Here is an 18,520-nt window from a genome sequence, read left to right on the forward strand (position 1 = left end):
TTACAACAGTGACTTACCATAAACACACAGTACCTAGCATCACCCACAAACCAACACCTGTCCAGGCTTCTTAAACTGCAGGATAAGAGCTCTCACACTACTCCCCTTATCACCAAACTCTGATTCCACCTGCTCTGATTTACTTTTGGAAGTATCAAAAGGGCCTGTGACCACATCTCATTCCTATCTGAACTTTCTGTGTAGAAAATCCAATTAGCAAAAGGAATTTGTACATGAGGTGAGCCTGGAGTTGTAGCCTCCTGTGATAAGAGGATATCTGGGGTGAACAGAGAGGTCTGAAGATAGTCAGTAAAGCACTAGGCATAATGACTACTTGTTCAAATTCTTGTCAGTGTAATGGACCAGGATTCCAGAGAGTCGTCTCTCTCATTTTGCATCTTCTAGAGGATCTCTTTTGACCTGGTCCAACCTCTTCATTCTCTGTGCCTCTTCATTGATGGTGGAGAGATTTGATGATGCCTTCCCATCAGAACTTGTAGGTAGATAAACACTAGGAAACTTATAGAACTAATGGGACAGAGAATATTGAAACCATGCTTATTCCTGAACACAAGCCTGAGGAAGAGGAAATTCTAGAGACACAGGAAATCTCAGAAAGAGGAGGAAATCATCTTTTAGCTGCCCTCCTCAGCTATGTCCCTGCTCCCAACCACCATCACTAAACATCTGCCTCACTCACTATTGCAGTCCCCTTAGCCATGAATTGCATAAGATGTCACAGGCAAGAAGATTGGAGCGCATTGTCAACTCTTATCTGACAATGTAGTTAGTTGGTACTGCTTAGCACAAAAAAGATTGACAATAATCTCCAGCACCTAACATCTCCCACAAGCCAACACCTCTCCAGACTTATTAAAATACATGATGCAAGCTCAAATTCTACTACATCAACCCAGACTGTGAATCAGGCCACATCATGTGTGTTCAAAATTAAATTGTCTGAGACCTTGATTCATGAGCAGGGGAATATCCCTGTCTGTCCTTGGTATCATATACTCATGTACCCTATAGGAAACTATTGAGGATGAAGTGCTCCAACACTTTATCCTGAGAGCAACATTTTGATATTCTCATAGAGCTTCCTCCTGTCATAATTTGTCACTCAAGAGGAAATTAAGATATCTCAGCAAAAGAACTGCATACTTGTCAATTCCTGGCTTTCTGAAAAACTAATCATCTGAAATTGTTGACTCTGGTTCTGCCATTGAGTAATATCAAGGATCCAGATCATAAGCCCTACCTACTCTTGGAAGGACAAGCTCCCTGACCCTTGCCCAGGACTCACTATGCCTTCCCCAGGACCATTTCTTCCTTCCTGTTTCCCAACATGACAGAAAGCCAGCCTCCTTCAGCCTAGGTCTGGTCTCTGTCTGTATTCTATTCTCCCTCTGAAATATCCTGAGCAGCATGGAAAACACGCCTGCTTCTGAACCCAATAGGCAGTGAAGGAATACCCCATAGGTATTTGTTATCACCACAACACTTGTGACATCACAGAAGATTCTAGGGTTCTCCTGGATACAAGAGATTGTCCAGGGAAGTGACTACTGATGAAGTCATAGGGAAGTACCAGGGCCTACCTGCTAACCAGCTTGTCCCATATTGGCCAGTTTTTGAGGAGCCCTTTCCTGCAGTCTTTCTTTTGACCCTGGAGAGAGCCCTGGACACCTTTATGTTCCAAAGCTAAGGGCTTTCCTCTGCTTCATTACAAGTCAAGCAATTTGGATGGGAAGAGTTTGTTAGCGTCTAGGAATGGGCAGTTCATCTTTGTTAGGACCTAAAGCTCTAGGATTCTTGGATGAGGGAGATTATTTCCATTATAAATCTACTTCTGGGGTCTATTCATGTAACATACAGTCCAATTCCCCAGATTGCCCTGTTTTCCAGAGCCACAATCATTCCCCTGAACCTTCAATTTTATGAAAATTGGATTATTTTTTTAATTGTGCACATGCCGTGAGAGAAGACATATTTTCAATTCATTCAGACATGTATTTTCATGAAATGTCTATTTTACAATCCCATTTTTGCAATGAATACTTCCTTATCCTTGTCAATATTGGAACTTAAGAACAAGGGAAGATCAAATTGCAAAGTTTATGTCCCTTCTTCAAAAGATAAAATCTTAAGTACTACCGTTCTCCAATACAACCAGACAAAGTAGGCATCTGTGAATAAATGTCAATAGGGACATTGGATGGCTGCTCTGTAGTCCTATTAGCTCTCCCTTCTCAAGTATCTACCTGTCTGAGTTCCCAGTTCTAGTCCTGAGGCTTTTGGGGGACTATGATCCTCTATTCATAAGATACTCAAGAATGAATAGGATGGATAGGGGATCGAATGGCCTCAGATCTAGTGAAACTTCAATCTTAATGGGTCCATAATTTCAGGAGGGACTCCATTTCCCATTGTCATCTGTGGCTTCCACCGTTGTGACCTGAGTGTGCTGAATGCATGGTAAAATGCCACCTTACCTCTCAGATTCAAGAGTAAAAGGATCATGTACATCTTTAACAATTTGTGTTGTCTTTGACTACTACCTCTAGGTATATAATATGACTACAACAAGGTTCAAAGGTAGCTGGGGAGATGTTTGGGAAGTTGGAAGACTAGTCTGTATATTGGCTAGTCAGATAAATAGCCTTCATAGAGAATTGGAGTACCTGGATAATGAAAAAGAAATAGTTAAGAGTTTGGCTAAATGATGATCTCTGAGCCTGGGAAGAAATGGGAAAGTCATTCCAAGCAAATATTATAGGGATGAATCCTTCCCTATCTTGGGTACAATAGACCCAAGGTAAGAAGCAGGCCCCTCCCCCATTCCTGAACTCTCCTGAGAGTTTTGTAGTGTTTCTATTAATATACATTTATTTATTTGCACAGGGCCAGAGCTCTGAGAACTGAATGCACCAGAATGTAAGTAGACCCCAGTATTCTTTGGCTTAAATTTTGGGCAGGCTGGTCAGTGCCCTGGTTACTTCTGACCTCAAGGGAGTCATTAAGTTTATGTCCTCAGCATTTAAATCAAGAAATTCATGGAAGAAGGAAATTAGTTTCTGGGAGATGCAGGAATTCCTCTTTGTTTTTTTTTTTTCTTTTTTTATTTTATTTTAATTGAGTATCTTCTTCATTTACATTGCCAATGGTAAAACCTTTCCAAATTTCCCCCCTCACAAAAGCCCCCCTCCCCAAAGATTCCCAACCCCTCTTCCCACCCCCTGCCTCCATGTGTATGCTTCTCTACCCAGCACACTCCCACCTCCCCCAACCGCCGTCCGTTTCCCTTTGTTGGGGACTCTATTGAGCCTTTACCTGACCAAAGACCCCTCTTCCCACTGATGGCCCAACAAGTCATTCCTCTACCACATTTTTGGTTGGAACCATGTGTACCACTTTGTTGATCGTTCAGTCCCTGGGAGTCTTCAGATGTCTGGGAGTCTGAAGTCATTGTTCTTCCCATGGGGCTGTAAACCCCTTCAGCTCCTCTGGACCATCCTCCAGATCCTCCGTTGGGGACCCCATACCCAGTGCAATAGTTTGTTGCTAGTTTCTGTCTCTGTATGTGTAGGGCTCTGGCAGGGCCCCCCTGAGATGGTCATGGCATGCTCCTTTTGGTACATGCTTCTTGTCGTAGTGTCAGGGTTTGGTGACTGTTTATAGGATGAATCCCCAGGTAGGGCAGTCTCTGGGGGGGCTTTAGTTCAGACTCTGCTCCACACATTGCCTCCATTATTGCTCCTGTGAGTATTATGTTCCCTTTCTCAGAGGAACCATAGAACCCTCTCTTAAGTCCTCCTTCTTCTTGAGCTTCCTGTGCTGGGTGTATTGTAAATTGTTTATTTTGAGCTTTTGGACTAGCATCTGCTTATTAGTGAGTGTGTACCATGTGCATTCCTATGTGACTCGGTTGCCTTGCTCAGGATGACACTTTTTAGTTCCATCCATTTGCCTAAGAATTTTATGAATTCCTTGTTTTTAATAGCTGAATAGTACCCCATTGTGTATATATACCACAGTTTCTGTTCCCATTCCTCCTTTGAGGGACATCTTGGTTCTTTCCAGCTTCTGGCTATTATAAATAAGACAGCTATGAACATAGTGGTGCATGTATCTTTATTACATGTAGGAGCACCTTCTGGGTATATGTCCAGGAGTGGTATGGCTGGATCCACAGGTAGTACTATTTCTAATTTTCTGAGGAATTGCCAACCTGTTTTCCAGAGTGGTTTTACCAGCTTTCAATGCCACCAATAATGGAGAAGTGTTCCTCTTTCCCCCACATCCTCTACAGCATCTGCTGTCCCCTGAGTCCTTCATCTTCGTCATTCTGACTGGTGTAAGGTGGATTCTGAGTGTTGTTTTGATTTGTATTTCCCTGATAACTAAGGATGCTGAACATTCCTTTAGGAGCTTTAGAGCCATTTGAGTTTCCTCAGTTGAGAATTCCCTGTTTAGCTCTGTACCCCATTTTTAATAGGGTTATTTGATTCTCTAGAGACTAACTTCTTGAGTTCTTTGTATATGTTGGATATTAGCCCTCTATCAGATGTAGGGTTAGTAAACATCTCTTCCCGATTTACTGGTTGCCGTTTTGTCCTATTGACTGTGTCCTTTGCCTTACAGAAGCTTTGCAGTTTTATGAGGTCCCATTTGTCGATTCTTGTTCTTAGAGCATAAGCCATTCTCCCAGCACTGATGAGCCCTCCTCTGTAGATCATAACATTCACATGTGCAGTAACTTATGCATAGGGACTTTCCTAGTATGTGATAATGGGTCTTCTTTTTCAACATACATTTGGTCTATAAGTCTTGGGTCCAAATCATTTACTTCAGTTACCATAACTGCTGAAGCCCAGTGTACCTGGTTCCATGTTTAATGAAGATGTCCCCATCCATGTAGAGCATTTCATCAGAATCTTTCTGTGGTTGTGGTGGTGTTCATTAAGTCTAGACTGATCTCTTTCATCAGGTTTGTTTCCTCATGCTATTATTGATGAACTTCTGTGGTTATCATCTGGCAAGATGATAGCAGTATTGATGAGAGTGGGGTTTTCAAACCAGATTCCAGGATGGTTCAGTGCAGGACCTGCTATTGTTTCACACATGCATAGAACACCCAGGGTTCTGGTGTTCCTTTGAGAAGAACCTCAACTGCATGGGGTGATGTAAGTATCAAATGCTGACTCAAAGTTAACTTTTCTGCTTCTTTCACTAGAATACTGGAGACCACCACAGCTCTTACACATGTAGACCAGCCTGGGGATAAAGGATTCAATACACTGGATAGATCTATTACACTGTGATTCTATGGACCTAATATGTGTGGTTCCATGCCCTTTGCAGTAACTTTTGTTTCATGGATCTCTAGATAACAAGGCTTGGAGGCATCTGGAAGTGATAGGGATGGATCAAAAACACCTTTCTTTAAAGTCTCTAACATGATTTGTGCAGACTCATTCAGGATTAGAGACTCAATGACCTCATTTGTTGTCTGGCTTTTTCGTTAGGAGGTTTATTAGTAACTGCTATTTCCAAATGGGTTATGAGACTGTTTAGATAGTTTATCTAATCTTGATTTAACTTAGGTATGTGGTAGTGAGCTGGAGAAATGGCTTAGCAGTTCAGAGCCATCTCCCTTGGCTGCTCTTCCAAAGCTCCAGAGTTCAATTCCCAGCAACCTCATGGTGGCTCACAACCATCTATAAGGGGATCTGTTGCCCTCTTGTGGCATGTGCGTGTATATACAGCAGAGCACTCATACAGTTAAAAAATAGTTAAATAAATCAGAATCATCCATTTCATCTAGATTTTCCAGATTTGTTGAGCATAGGCTTTTCTTATGAGACCAGCTATGTTTTTTCTTGTTCTGGGAAATCTTTATTATGAAAATTCACTTAAATATTTTGGAACTATTTTAAGTGACTTGGTAGCAATCTTTGTCTTGAATGGGAGGCCAAGGGTCCTGAAGCTAGGGTATCATTGGGCAGGGATTTAGGACTACCTTGAATCCAAGTATGCCTTCCACCTGTGGAATGCCATCTTGGCCCAGCAATGAACACCAGGCTGTTCACTGCAGATTGGATGCTGTCACATCCCCCATGGTACCTCCACTGTTTACTGTGGTAGCCAGAAGTCCGGAAGTGTTGTCACCTCTGGAGCAGGGCCCTTCCTCTTGGTCAGGGTGAATTCAAGGAGGGGCTTTTTGGCTGCAGTGTACCAAAGAAGATGTTGTGGGTCTCTTCTAAAGTCAGGATATCTGACTGGGCAGAACTATTGGCAAGATCCTCTATGGTCATAGTTGGAATTTGAACCAGGTAGAGTCTCTTTCCAAAACATGCCTCTTGTGAGGAGTGACTTGGAGGCCCTGTGTCTTACATTCAGCTTCAGCCCAGTTCAAGTCAGCCTCCAAGACCACAGACTCCTTGGTATTGAGGGCATCCCTGGTCACAATGAACTCCAGTGTCTGACTGTCAATTTCACCAAAGCATTCAGACTTCAGGGACATTTCAGCCTGTGTATCAATGACTTCCCAGGATTGCTAGGTCAGTTCAGGATCCTCAAATCCTCTGCTCTGGGACAGCAGGACACAAGTATTCTTGGCTTCCAGATTTATTTCCAGAAAGTTGATGCAGACCTTGGCTAGGGCAGTTACAATGGACTTCTTACCAGCATGCAAATTGGCAAGTACTGTGTCTGCCTCTAGATCAATGTCATTGCTGTACATTTGCTTTAGCAAAACCAAGAAAGCAGCAGGCTCCACACCATGATTGTTGAATTCTGACTTGACTTCTGCAAGATCCCATAGAACAAGTCATAGAAGATTGAGCTGCAGACAGCCAAGACATACTCTAGTGCAGCATAGGATGGAAGGACTGCCAGTTGGGGCTCTCAGTGTTGTGGTCTGACAAGGGCAGAAGCAGGGCGGTGCCAGGCCAGGCTGGTAGCAGAGACCTTCCTGCTCTCAGCCATGCTGATCACATTGCTGTTGGAGATGTGGGTAGCAGTAGCTGTGGATACACTGGCAGGCAGGTACAGTTCCACAGTCATCTTGCCTACTGCAGGGGCCAGCTCCTCACTGGTCTGTGTTGTGCCCTGTGCATTCCCACCAAGATGGGCCTGGAAAAGGACCCTGTGAGCACCAGCAGGGAGGTTAGGAACTGTGTCCCAGTCCATGCAGGCAGGACACCAGCAGCAGCATGGAGCCAGGCCAGCTGTGCTGCAGGGGACGCCCTCCCACTGGCACCAACCTCTGCCCACCCCTCCACAAAGCCCTAGTCTGCAACAAAATGCTGGATACTGTTTATGGTTCCTGTTTCTTAGTCTATGTATTTTTATTGGGTAATTGAATCCATTGATGTTGAAAGATATTAAAGTGAGATGATTGTTAGTTCCAGTTATTTTCCTTTTCGTGGTGGTGTTGTGAGAGATTCCCTTTCTTCATGATTCTTGTGAGATGATTCTTTTCTTGTGTTTTCTTGGGTATAATTACACTCCTCAGTTGGAATTTTGCTCCTAGTATCCACTGTAGTGCTATATTGGTAGAATGAGATTGTAAAGTTTGGTTTTCTGGAAGAATATCTTAGTTTCTACATCTAGGATGATAAGACTTGTGTTTCATATAGTAGCCAGGGCTGCCATTTGTATTCTTGTAGGCTGTGCATGACGTTTGTCTGGGATCTTCTGGATTTTATCATCTTTGGTGAGAATGCTGGTGTGATTCTCATAGGTCTGCCTTTGTTAGTTACTTGACCTTTTCCCCTTACAGTTTGCAATATTTTCTTTTTATCTTCTGTACATTGTACTATTTTGATGATTATGGGACAGGATGATTTTCTGTATCAGTCCAATCGATTTTATGTGTTGTAGACTTCTTGGACATTTATGTCTATCTCTGTTTTGAGGTTAAGGATGTTTTTTTCTATTATTTTGTCGAAGAAGCTTTCTGGGCCTTTGAACTGGTAACAATCACCCTCTTCTATTTCTACTACTCTTAGGTTTGAAATTTTCACTATGTCCTGAATCTTCTGGACATGTTATGGGTTAGGAGCTTTTTACACTTTGTATTTAATTTAGCTGACTTTTCAATATCATCTATGGTATCTACTATGCCCAAGATTCTCATTTCAACCTCTTATATGCTGTTGCTGATGGTTGCATCTGTAGCTCCTGATCTCCTATTTACATTGGATCCATTGTATCCAACAGGGATACATCCGTTTGTGATTTTTTAATGTTATTTTTTTCTTTTTTATTGGTTATCTCAATTATTTACATTTCAAATGTTATCCACTTTCCCAATTTCCCCTCACTATCCCAACCACACTTACCCTGCCACTATGAGGGTGGTGTATTTTTGAAAGGCTTTTTCAAGATCTAATGGGATAAACCATTGATACTTTTTTAGTTTGTTTATACAGTGGATTATGTTGATGGATGTCCACATATTGAATTATTCTTGCATCCCTGGGATGATACCTATTGCATCATGGTGAATGATCATCTTGATGCATTATTAGATTTTGTTTCTGAGAATTTTATTGAGTATATTTGCATCAGCATTTTTTATTGTTTGTATATCCTCAGCCCAGTGAGTGGCAGTATCAGAAGTTGTGGCCCTGTTGGAGTAAATTTGTCACTGTGGGTTCTAGCTGCCTGGAAATTAGTCTTCCATTAGCAGCCTTCAGATGAAGCTGTAGCACTCTCAACTTCTCCTGTACCATACATTCCTGGGTGCTGCCATGTTCCTCCCTTGATGATACTGGACTGAACCTCGGAACCTGTAAGCCATCCCCCATTAAATGTTGTCCTTTATAAGACTTGCCTTGATCATAGTGTGTGTTCAAAGTAGGAAAACCCTAATTTAGAAAGAAGGTACTACCAGGTACTGGGGTATTGCTGTGATAGGCCTGACCATGCTTTGGTTGGGAAGAAAGTGGATTGTGAGAGTTTAGAAAGCAGTGGAATGCTTTAATTTGGGCTTAATGGGCTATGCTAGTAGGAATATGGAAGAATGTGTTGCTGAATATGACTTGAACTGTATAGACCTGCCCTACATGGTTTCAGTGGAGAATAATTTCAGAATATGACTTAGGGATTGTTTCTGTGGTATTTTGGTTAATAATGTGGCTACTTTAAACCCTTTTTTGAAGAGTCTGTCTGAGGCTAAGCTGAAGGGAATCAGATTAATTACATTTATACCAGAAGTCTTAGAAATGCCCTTCATAGACATCATTCTCCTGGTGAGTCCCAGGAAAAGGATTTAAACATGTGTAGGGAGCATAGAAAGACAAATATAAAATATGTGTTTGAAGTATTAATGGTGTATTAGGAAGTGAAATGGTGATTAATCTTGGATTCAAGAGATACAAGTTAAGGGAGGAGGACTTTAATACAAGATCCTACCAACTACCTATAGATCCAGGCATGTTGCCACACATCTTTAATCCCAGATGATAAATTCAAGGAGATCTCTGTGTTCTAGGCCATCCATAAACAAAGCAAGTTCTATGTGAAGATTAACTTGTACAGAGGCATGGTGGTACACTCATAAACCCCAGGAGACAGGCATGCAGATTTCTGAGTTCAGTGTCAATCTATAGAGCAAGATTCAGGACAGCCAATCTCGGAAATTGAAAGAGTTGGAAAAGAGGAAGCTATTGATAATGTCATGGAATGAGGGGGCCATGTTCCACCTCTAGAAAGCAGCAGAACTCAAGCTGCTTCAACCATGTGTCTCTTACTTGATAGTCAAGAGGAGAAGGAGACTACTGGGACAATTGATGCTCGGTAGCTGGAGCTGGAGCTATGAAATTAGTAGTGACAACGAAGCAACCAACATCACTGAGGAGAAATCTTCTGGGTAGTATTTGCTGACAGCAGAAAGAAGCTGTGTTTCAGAGATTGCCAGGTTCTACTTTCTGTTGAAGCTGTACTAGGTAATGTGTAAGAGTCGCCCCTAACAGTTGCTACAGCACTTGTAGTTGTTTTGAAGGCATGAAATGTTCATGAAGAACAGCTGAGGCTTGGCACAGTGAGCGGCCATGGAAGGCCATTGGTGAAAGTGCAGCCTCAGTTGCAGTTGACGGCCCTGTATTGAAGGGGTCATGAGAGAGAGAGAGAGAGAGAGAGAGAGAGAGAGAGAGAGAGAGAGAGAGGGGGGGGGAGGGAGGGAGAGGGAGAGAGAGACAGAGAGAGACAAAGGGAGGGAGGGGAGGGGGAGAGGGAGAGGGAGAGAGAGGGAGAGACAAAGAAGGAGAAGGAGAGAGACAGGAGACAGAGAGCAACACAGAGACAGACAGAGACAGGCAGAGAGAAAGAGAGAGAGGTGAGAGAGGGAGGCAGGGAGAGGGAATGGGAGAGACTGAGACAGACACAGAGTGAAATAAAACAGACAAGCAGTAAGAGACTCAAACACAAAGAGTTAGATTCAAAGACAGAGACAGAGACAGGGACTGGCATTAGCTTTTAAAACCCCAAAGCACACCTCCAGTGACATACTTCCTCCAGCAAGGACATATCTCCTAGTGTTTCTAAAACAGTTCCATGAACTAGGTAGCAAGCATTCAAATATGAGCCTTTGAGGGTCAATTTTATTCAAACCACTCCTTTTATGATAAAGCTTTTTTAATTTCTCAAGCTGACTATGGGAGGTATTAGAAAAATACTGTTGTGTTTCAACTATTGTTGGTCCACATGATCATCCACAGAGCAGTACAGTATAACTGTAGTGAAATTAATGACTATAAAGATACAGCATGGATACTTTCTTCATCATGGCGTTGGGATCCACAGAGTTTGACACACTATGCACATCAAAGCCCAATTCCCTGTGTAGCTCTGCCTGGCTGGGAACTCATTATGAAGTATAAGCCACACGATACTTGAAGATGTCCCCTCCCACCTGCTACATCTCGTGTTATAGGACTGTGAGCCACACATGAATACAGTAGGTTCTTTTGGGAGAAAAAATAGAGACTATGTTTAATTCATAAGAACACATTAATTTTACTCAATACCGGCTTAAACTGTGGGAGTCAATGTATACAATATATAGACTTAGCAAAACAGCAAATTAAATACAGCAACAAAAATATAAACACCAAAACTTCAAACAAAAGAAAAGAAAACTAAATACCCCAAACAATCAAAATTCTAACACAAAACCAAACATAATAATTAAGTGAAGCAGCATTTTACTGCTGCAGATTTTAAGCACTGTCCTACTGGCTGTTGTTGTTGGACTTGGAAAAATTGTACAAAGGCAGTCAGTGGTGATAAGAATCTCCTCAAGATGAAAGTGGGCATACCTCATTTTGGGGAGGGAGGTGCTGGTAGAAAAGTCCTTCCAAGGCTATGCAAGAGACATGTGACAGATGGTACCTCAAAGGTTTTCAAGATCACATGACTGATCACCTTGAAATAATTCATCAGGACCATCAAAAATTGACCTTGTCTAGCTCCTCCTGGGTGCCCAGCAGATCTTGATGTCCCAAGCACCTCTCTGAAACCTTCCAGACCTGCACACTTGATGGACTAGAGGCTAGACAAAATAAAGGCATCTTCACATATAAGAAGTCAAAAAAGAAAAAAATGCAGCCCAAGATGGCCGTGGTTGCAGGGATGAGATGCAATGGTGGTTCACTTGCTTTCCACACTCAGTGCTCCTGGTGAGGAGTTGTGTCTGAGGGAGATCTTGATAGGGTCTTTCCCACATTCAAGCTCCTGTTGCAATATTTCAGACCTAGAGGAAGAAGAGAAAAAGGCCTGCTGAGAACTTGCCATGTCAGCTCTCCAGCAGACACCAGGTTTACTCAGCAGCGCAATGCAGTAAGACCCTTCAGCTGAGGTCATGTCCTGTATCCCCAAAGGAGAATGGCCAAATCGGACCTGGGCCTGGATGTTTTGCACACCTTTAAAATATTGCTTGATAGGGAACTGTGAACTACACATGGTGGTGGACTTAAAGTAAAATACCACATTTCTCCAATAGTTCATTCATAGTATATTGAAGTATAACTGTGGTACAATGTCTGAATTGAAAATTATTCACAGGTCTTCTCAGAAAACTACCCAACACTGAAGTAAAGGCTCTTATTATATCTACATTGCAGAATCCTGACTGGGTTCCGCAGTCAACTCATACATCTGTGAATCTCCAGAGAATCCATCTCACAGGAAATCCATGCACACTGAAGAGATACTATAATCAGTAAGTGTGTGCTGCATGCAAATCTTCCCAAGAGTAAGCATTGAAGTTTAAAAGGGATATTGATAAAGAAAATTAGAGATGCCCCTCCTATGTTTATGGCTCCTTTAGGATTATTTGTGGGGAAACTTAAGGGACAAGTGTCTCTCATCATACTAGAGAGCTCAAAAGGAAAGAAGGAGTAGAGAATCACCAGAAACTCCATGGATCACAATTATTTCATGGACAGAAGTTCTTTTCAACTGGATTAGAACAATATTCTTAGGCTCTCCTAGGTGACTGAGGCAGAGAACTATGAAGAAGAACAGAGACTCCCACCAAAAAATAAAACACTTTTCCAGGTACATGAAATTTACTTGGGTCCTGACAAGCCATCTCAGAGACATCTAAATGACTCTGCATCACACAAGCCTTGCACACACACACACACACACACACACACACACACAGTCCTGAACACACACAAGCACATGTTTTCACAGAAAGTATTGTACTTCATTGCTGAAACATGCTTGCATTCCCAGGTAATGAAAATAAAAGACATTACTGAGTATACTGCTTCTCCGCCATTTGAAGTTCTCCCAGCACTCCTCGAGGATCCTTTTATCTCAGAGCGAATGATTTTGAATAACAGCAGTAACAGAGGGCTAGAGAGAGAACACAGGGTTTGTGCTTCAGACTCTTAAGTGTCTGAGGCAGCCCTGTTCTAGCACTTCACCATATATATGGTCCTTTGGCTTGATACAGATGCAGTACCAAGGAACTCAATCATTAAAATAATAACACCCTGGACAAATTCCATGGCCAGGGAAACCTGAGTCAAATGTAGTCAAAGTAGGAAAGAAAATGATAGTAGGCAATAAAGAAAACAATCTGCAATGCTGAGAAGATGCACTTGAGGTGCCTGACCTTCCAGGATGCAGGCAGGATTCACCAAGAGCAGACAAGGGACACAATAACTAACCCAGCCTTTTTGATTCTCAGGAACGTAGATTTGACACAGCAGCCTCTTCCATTTCTCCATGTACCACAGTCTTTTGTTTTCCTTCAAATGATTTCAATATACACAAATACTTTTTCCTCTACAAACCCTTGAAAATCTGACTTTACACCACTTTTGTCTCCTTATTTTCTAATGAGCTAGGTGGAGAGGCCTGATGATGGGCTGCCGTATCTGAAGTTTCCCTGATGCAAAACGAAAAGGGAGAGGACTTTTCTCATTAACGGTGTTTTCTATTTTCATTAAAGATATTTACTTACGATGTGAATATATGAATATATACATATAAATATATACATATATGCACAGACACAAGTGCAGGTCTTTGCACACATGCACACACAGACAAACACATACATACAAAAATACATGAGTACACACTTGTATATACAGGCACTTACAACAAGGACCTACCATTACTCAAATACACAACATGAATATGCTAAGACACACCTGGGCAAAAGCACAAACACATACAAACATCCCTGCCCCGGTCCCACACAGATCTATAAAAAGACTGCTATGTTTCAGCACATTTACTGTCCCTTGAAGTAGTGAAACCTAAGCTGCGTACAGGGCTCTTGGACTAATGCATGCTGTGTTGCCCAGCCAGTACTTACTTCCTTGTCATGAACTTTTTCCATGCACAGAATTGCTGATACTACAAGTATGTTATAAGTTCTGCAGAAACACACTGGCCCATGGAAGTTTCAATGTTCTATCATAGAGGGTTCCAAGATCATCTTTAAGCAAGCTCCAAGATGATACATATTGTGCTCTCTAAACCTACCTTGGCTACTTCTCTGAAGACCCTGGTAGGACCAATTAACACAGTTCTCCACGGTTATTATCCAGGAACTTTACAACACATTATAGTTCATGCGTTTAAAAAAATCCTGAATGTCAGTCAGAAGGAGGCAAGTATATTAATAGGCAATGATTTTTCTGAAATGCATCACTCTACAAAATGATGAGAGGGAATCTGTACTGAAGCAAGCCATGCCCGTGATATACTCAGCATAACAGTATCAGCAGAGGGATGCACCCAGATTCCATGAATCATCTTGGTGAAGCCAATAAGAGATACCATGAATTTCTAGGGGGTCATTTAGGACAAGGAAGACAAAGAATTTTAATTTTTAATTTTAATATATTTATATAGTTTGACTTTATTTATTAGTAATGACTTTAATTAAGAAAGAGTTAGATTGGGGCCTTACCTTTTGTCTTAGGAGGGGTTGTGGCCCAAGACCCTCTGAGGGAGGAGCCACAGGGCAGAACAGAGGACCTGGTTCCTAGATAATTCCACAAGTAGCATCCTGAGGCACCACTCCATACCTTAGATCTGGAAGGGGTTGCTGTCAGGGTGCAGGAACTCCTCTGCCTACAGTGGCAAGCTAATGGTGGCCGACTGGGATGGGAGGAGAGGGGAAGGCAGGAGGGGAAGAGGCCTGGAAAGCCCCTGTTCCCAGGGTCTGTGTGGCCTCTGCCACAGCTGATGCCATCCACAAGGTAGGGAGACAAAGAGCACTGTGTGAAGGTCCCAGGGCAGTGGAAGGACTCAGACATGGAACTTCAGGAAGACACTTGGTCTCTGGGGCTACTGGATTCTGAGGACCAGCAGATGGCTTGGCATGAGAACCAGGTGGTATAGCCTAGTGGTCCCTCGGCTAACCACACTGCTTTCCCACAAGGCAAGGCAACCAACTTTTATGACACCTGAATGACTGGATTTGTGCCCCTTGACCTACAAGTGCCCCAAACATTCATGTAACAATCAGTCTGGTGTTCAGGTCCCTAAGGATCCTTTTAAATAGGACTGCCCAGATTCTTGGAGCCCTATTTTGTCTCATGTCTGCAGCTAGCTCTTGTTGAAATTTGCTTTTGTGTGCCACATCCTGCTCTGGTTCCAATAGTACTGTGTCTGCCTTGTGGTTCTTCCTCACATGGGTGGGCTTCAAATCCCAGGGTCTGGAAGTTGTGATGTATGAGGAAAACACTAGGAAAAGTCATCTGAGGTCACATAGTCAGATTTGGGAAGGGTGGGCTGAGCTAAATATGAAATTATTCACTTTTAAGATTTGGACATGTGGTTTCTGATTCTTTAATAAGGCATTGTTGGGTTGAAAACTCACTGGTGGCTTACATGGAGCCCGGGTTTGTTGAGTAAGAGCCATCCTGGCCACCAACACCCTCCTCCTTCTTGCTCGTGATTCCAGCCTGATGAAAAGAAAGCCCATGAATAGGAACAGTGGGACAAAGAGTGTGTCTGACACCTGGAGGAAAAGGCATTGGATTCCTCCATGATAAAAAAATTGATGCTTACAGAAAGAAGAAGAAGAAAAAACAATAAAATGTTTGCATAAAAATATACCGAATGGAGTAATGGATAAAGAAAATGTGGTATATTTACACAATGGAATACTACTCTGCAATTAAAAACAATGATTTCATGAAATTTTTAGGCAAATGGTTGGAACTGGAAAATATCATCCTATGTGAGGTAACCCAATCACAAGAGAATACACATGGAATGCAATCACTGATAAGTGGATATTAATTAGCCCAGAAGCTCTGAATACTCAAGACATAATTAGCATATCAAATGATTCCCAAGAATGAAGGAAGAAGAGGGCCCTGGTCCTGGAAAGGCTTGATCCAGCATCATAGGAGAGTACCAGGACAGAGAAATGGGAGGGGGTGATTGGAGAATGGGTGGAGAGAAGAGGGCTTATGGGACATATGTGGAGGTGGGAACTGGGAAAGCGGAAAGCATTTCGAAAGTAAACAAAGAATATACATATATCTGTATATATGTATATTCTTTGTTTTCTTTATTTGTTATACATATATATGTGTGTATATATATATATATATATATATATATATATATATATATATCGAAAGCCACCATGTTCTTCCTCTTTATGTCCAGATGAACATTGTGACAATAACTAGAGACCAAACGATACAAGGAGCTCTGTCTAAGAGGTGACAGAATATTCCAAGATGCTAGTCAGACAGCTTAAGCAAAGCAGGAAAGTTTCAAGTTCAGGGAGAGACCTGGGCACAAGGGACTATGTTACAGAAAGACTGAACAAAACTACATGTGAATACCTGACCTCTCAGCACATCCACCAATATACACGTTTGTATTTCACATGTGTGTGTGTGTACACGCACACACACACATACACACATATGTATAAAGAGACCAGCCTACAAATGCCCTCAAATGACTCCTACAAAGCAAATGAGCTAATGACATGACTTTATCTATCAAAGTTCTGTACTACTACAAGGGAGGCACCACATAGAACCTTTCTAACATAATGGCATGTATGTGTGTGGCATGTATGTGTGAAATGTGTGTTCAAACTATACATCATAATAAACTACAGCTTTAACTTCAGCAGGAGGATCTACTTGTCTATTGTCCAGTGTCCTACAAGAGGCTAACTCCACGGAAATTCTTGTAATTAATAGGAGAAATGAACAACTGGATGAGACATAGTAGAGCGCCTAGATAAGTTTCAGGATGCTTAAAGGGAACTGACTCTGTTTATGGTTAAACAGGAGAGCAACCTGCCCGAGATGCTTCATTCATCCTACCTGCTGCTGCTTGGTAGTAGGTCATAAAATATCTTGAAGGCTTTTATACACAAAATGTTTGTTAACTTGGTGTCCTCTTCCAGTGCAATCTGCTCCCGTAACACGTGTCTGTTCTCAGTCCACAACATCTTGACTTTGGGCTTTTGATGGTTATATTCACCCAGGAAGTGTTTATTCCTCATCCTGAGCCAAAAACAAAATATGGTCACTCCCAGGGAGCATCCATCTTCCTCCTATACCTCCAAGTACCACCCCCCTTCAAGGGGCCCTGATCTCCAGACAGCCTCAGACTACAGTCCAGATTAACCGTGAAATATCTCATGGAGGAAGTTCAAATGCAGAGGACAGCCACATTACAGAAGACTCAAGGTAGTTCTGAAAACACTGACTGCAATAGGAGACATGTATCTTCCAGAAGAGGACATGGGCCCCATGTGTACTAATGTCTTTATGGTATTAAAAACCACCTGTAGTTAGAGAGCCAATCTTCTTTAGGAAAGGATAATACACCCAAAATTTCCACAATCTTTCTTTGTGTCTCATGCAAACCAGACATATAAATCTACTTTCACAACCAAAAAGCTCAAGGTTGATTGATATCCCCATCATTGTGCAAATCTTTTCTATCTCATGAATTCTGAAATGGAAAGTATAATAGTTTGAGGGGAGGTAATGCTTTGAAGGAGGCAGGATTCCTTTTAAGAGGTATGCAGTATATATAACCTGAGCCCTCACTTTGTTTCAAAGACAAGAATGGGCAGACACACTCTGTGCCTAATAGTTGGGTCATGACCATGGTAGTCACTTACCAGTACATTTGATTTTCTTTACTTAGCTCCTTGCACTTGGACAAGGCCACACTGAGCTCTTGAGGCATTTTCTTGAGGTCGGTCATCATTTCGTGGTATTGCATATTAAGCATGAATGACTCAAAGTTGTTCCTGTGGGAAGGCAGGGCACAAATAGCAAATATTCCCATGAACTAAGGATACAAGTATCACATCACTTCAAGCTTAATGGTCAATTACTCCAGCCCATATAAGCCACATCCTTCCTCCTTGGTACTGGTTCTCCCAGGTGCTTATTAAACTTACTACTCTTTGCCTGGGTACAGTAGAGCCAAGGAAATAAGAGAAGGGAGCTGGCATGCTTTAGCTCCCTGAGAGGTCTTGAAGGAATGGACTAGCTCTCCAACAATTTTCCAGGAGCCTGTGCCACTGGTCTGGGTCCACCTTAATCCTGTGATGACTCTTCTTCTGTTTTCAGATAATGAATTGTCAATCATTGGTTCTTTTGTACAATAATTCCCAAAGGACTTAATCAATATGTATAGGGAAAAGGCTTTATAACATACACCAGAAGTTTTCAATGTGCTCCCAAGGTGAACACAGAGGTCACATGCTGTGCTGCTGGAAATGAGGCTCCTTGGCCTCATCACTACCAATTACTTAGAAACTGAGTCAGACAAAACCACCTCACACAACACAAACTCCACAGATCATTAGTGGAAAACACACACACACACACACACACACACAAATACAATCAGAATGTCATATAAATACAATGATGTGGCATCATCTCAGAGTATCATGAACAAAATTGGAGAAAAGCAGACAGCCGATCCAAACACAATGAGAGGCAGGACATGGGACCATGCTCCTGTAGCTCTTGACTGGACG

At 42.1% G+C, this 18,520-nt stretch overlaps 1 pseudogene; it reads right to left on the reverse strand.

Moving 5' to 3' along the window:
- Positions 1–2,646: 2,646 nt before the first annotated feature.
- LOC127691102 (BTB/POZ domain-containing protein 6-like) lies at positions 2,647–17,020 on the reverse strand (annotated as a pseudogene).
- Positions 17,021–18,520: the final 1,500 nt, after the last annotated feature.

The sequence above is a fragment of the Apodemus sylvaticus genome, chromosome 8 (genome assembly GCF_947179515.1).
Source record: "Apodemus sylvaticus chromosome 8, mApoSyl1.1, whole genome shotgun sequence".
NCBI classification, from domain to species: Eukaryota; Metazoa; Chordata; class Mammalia; order Rodentia; family Muridae; genus Apodemus; species Apodemus sylvaticus.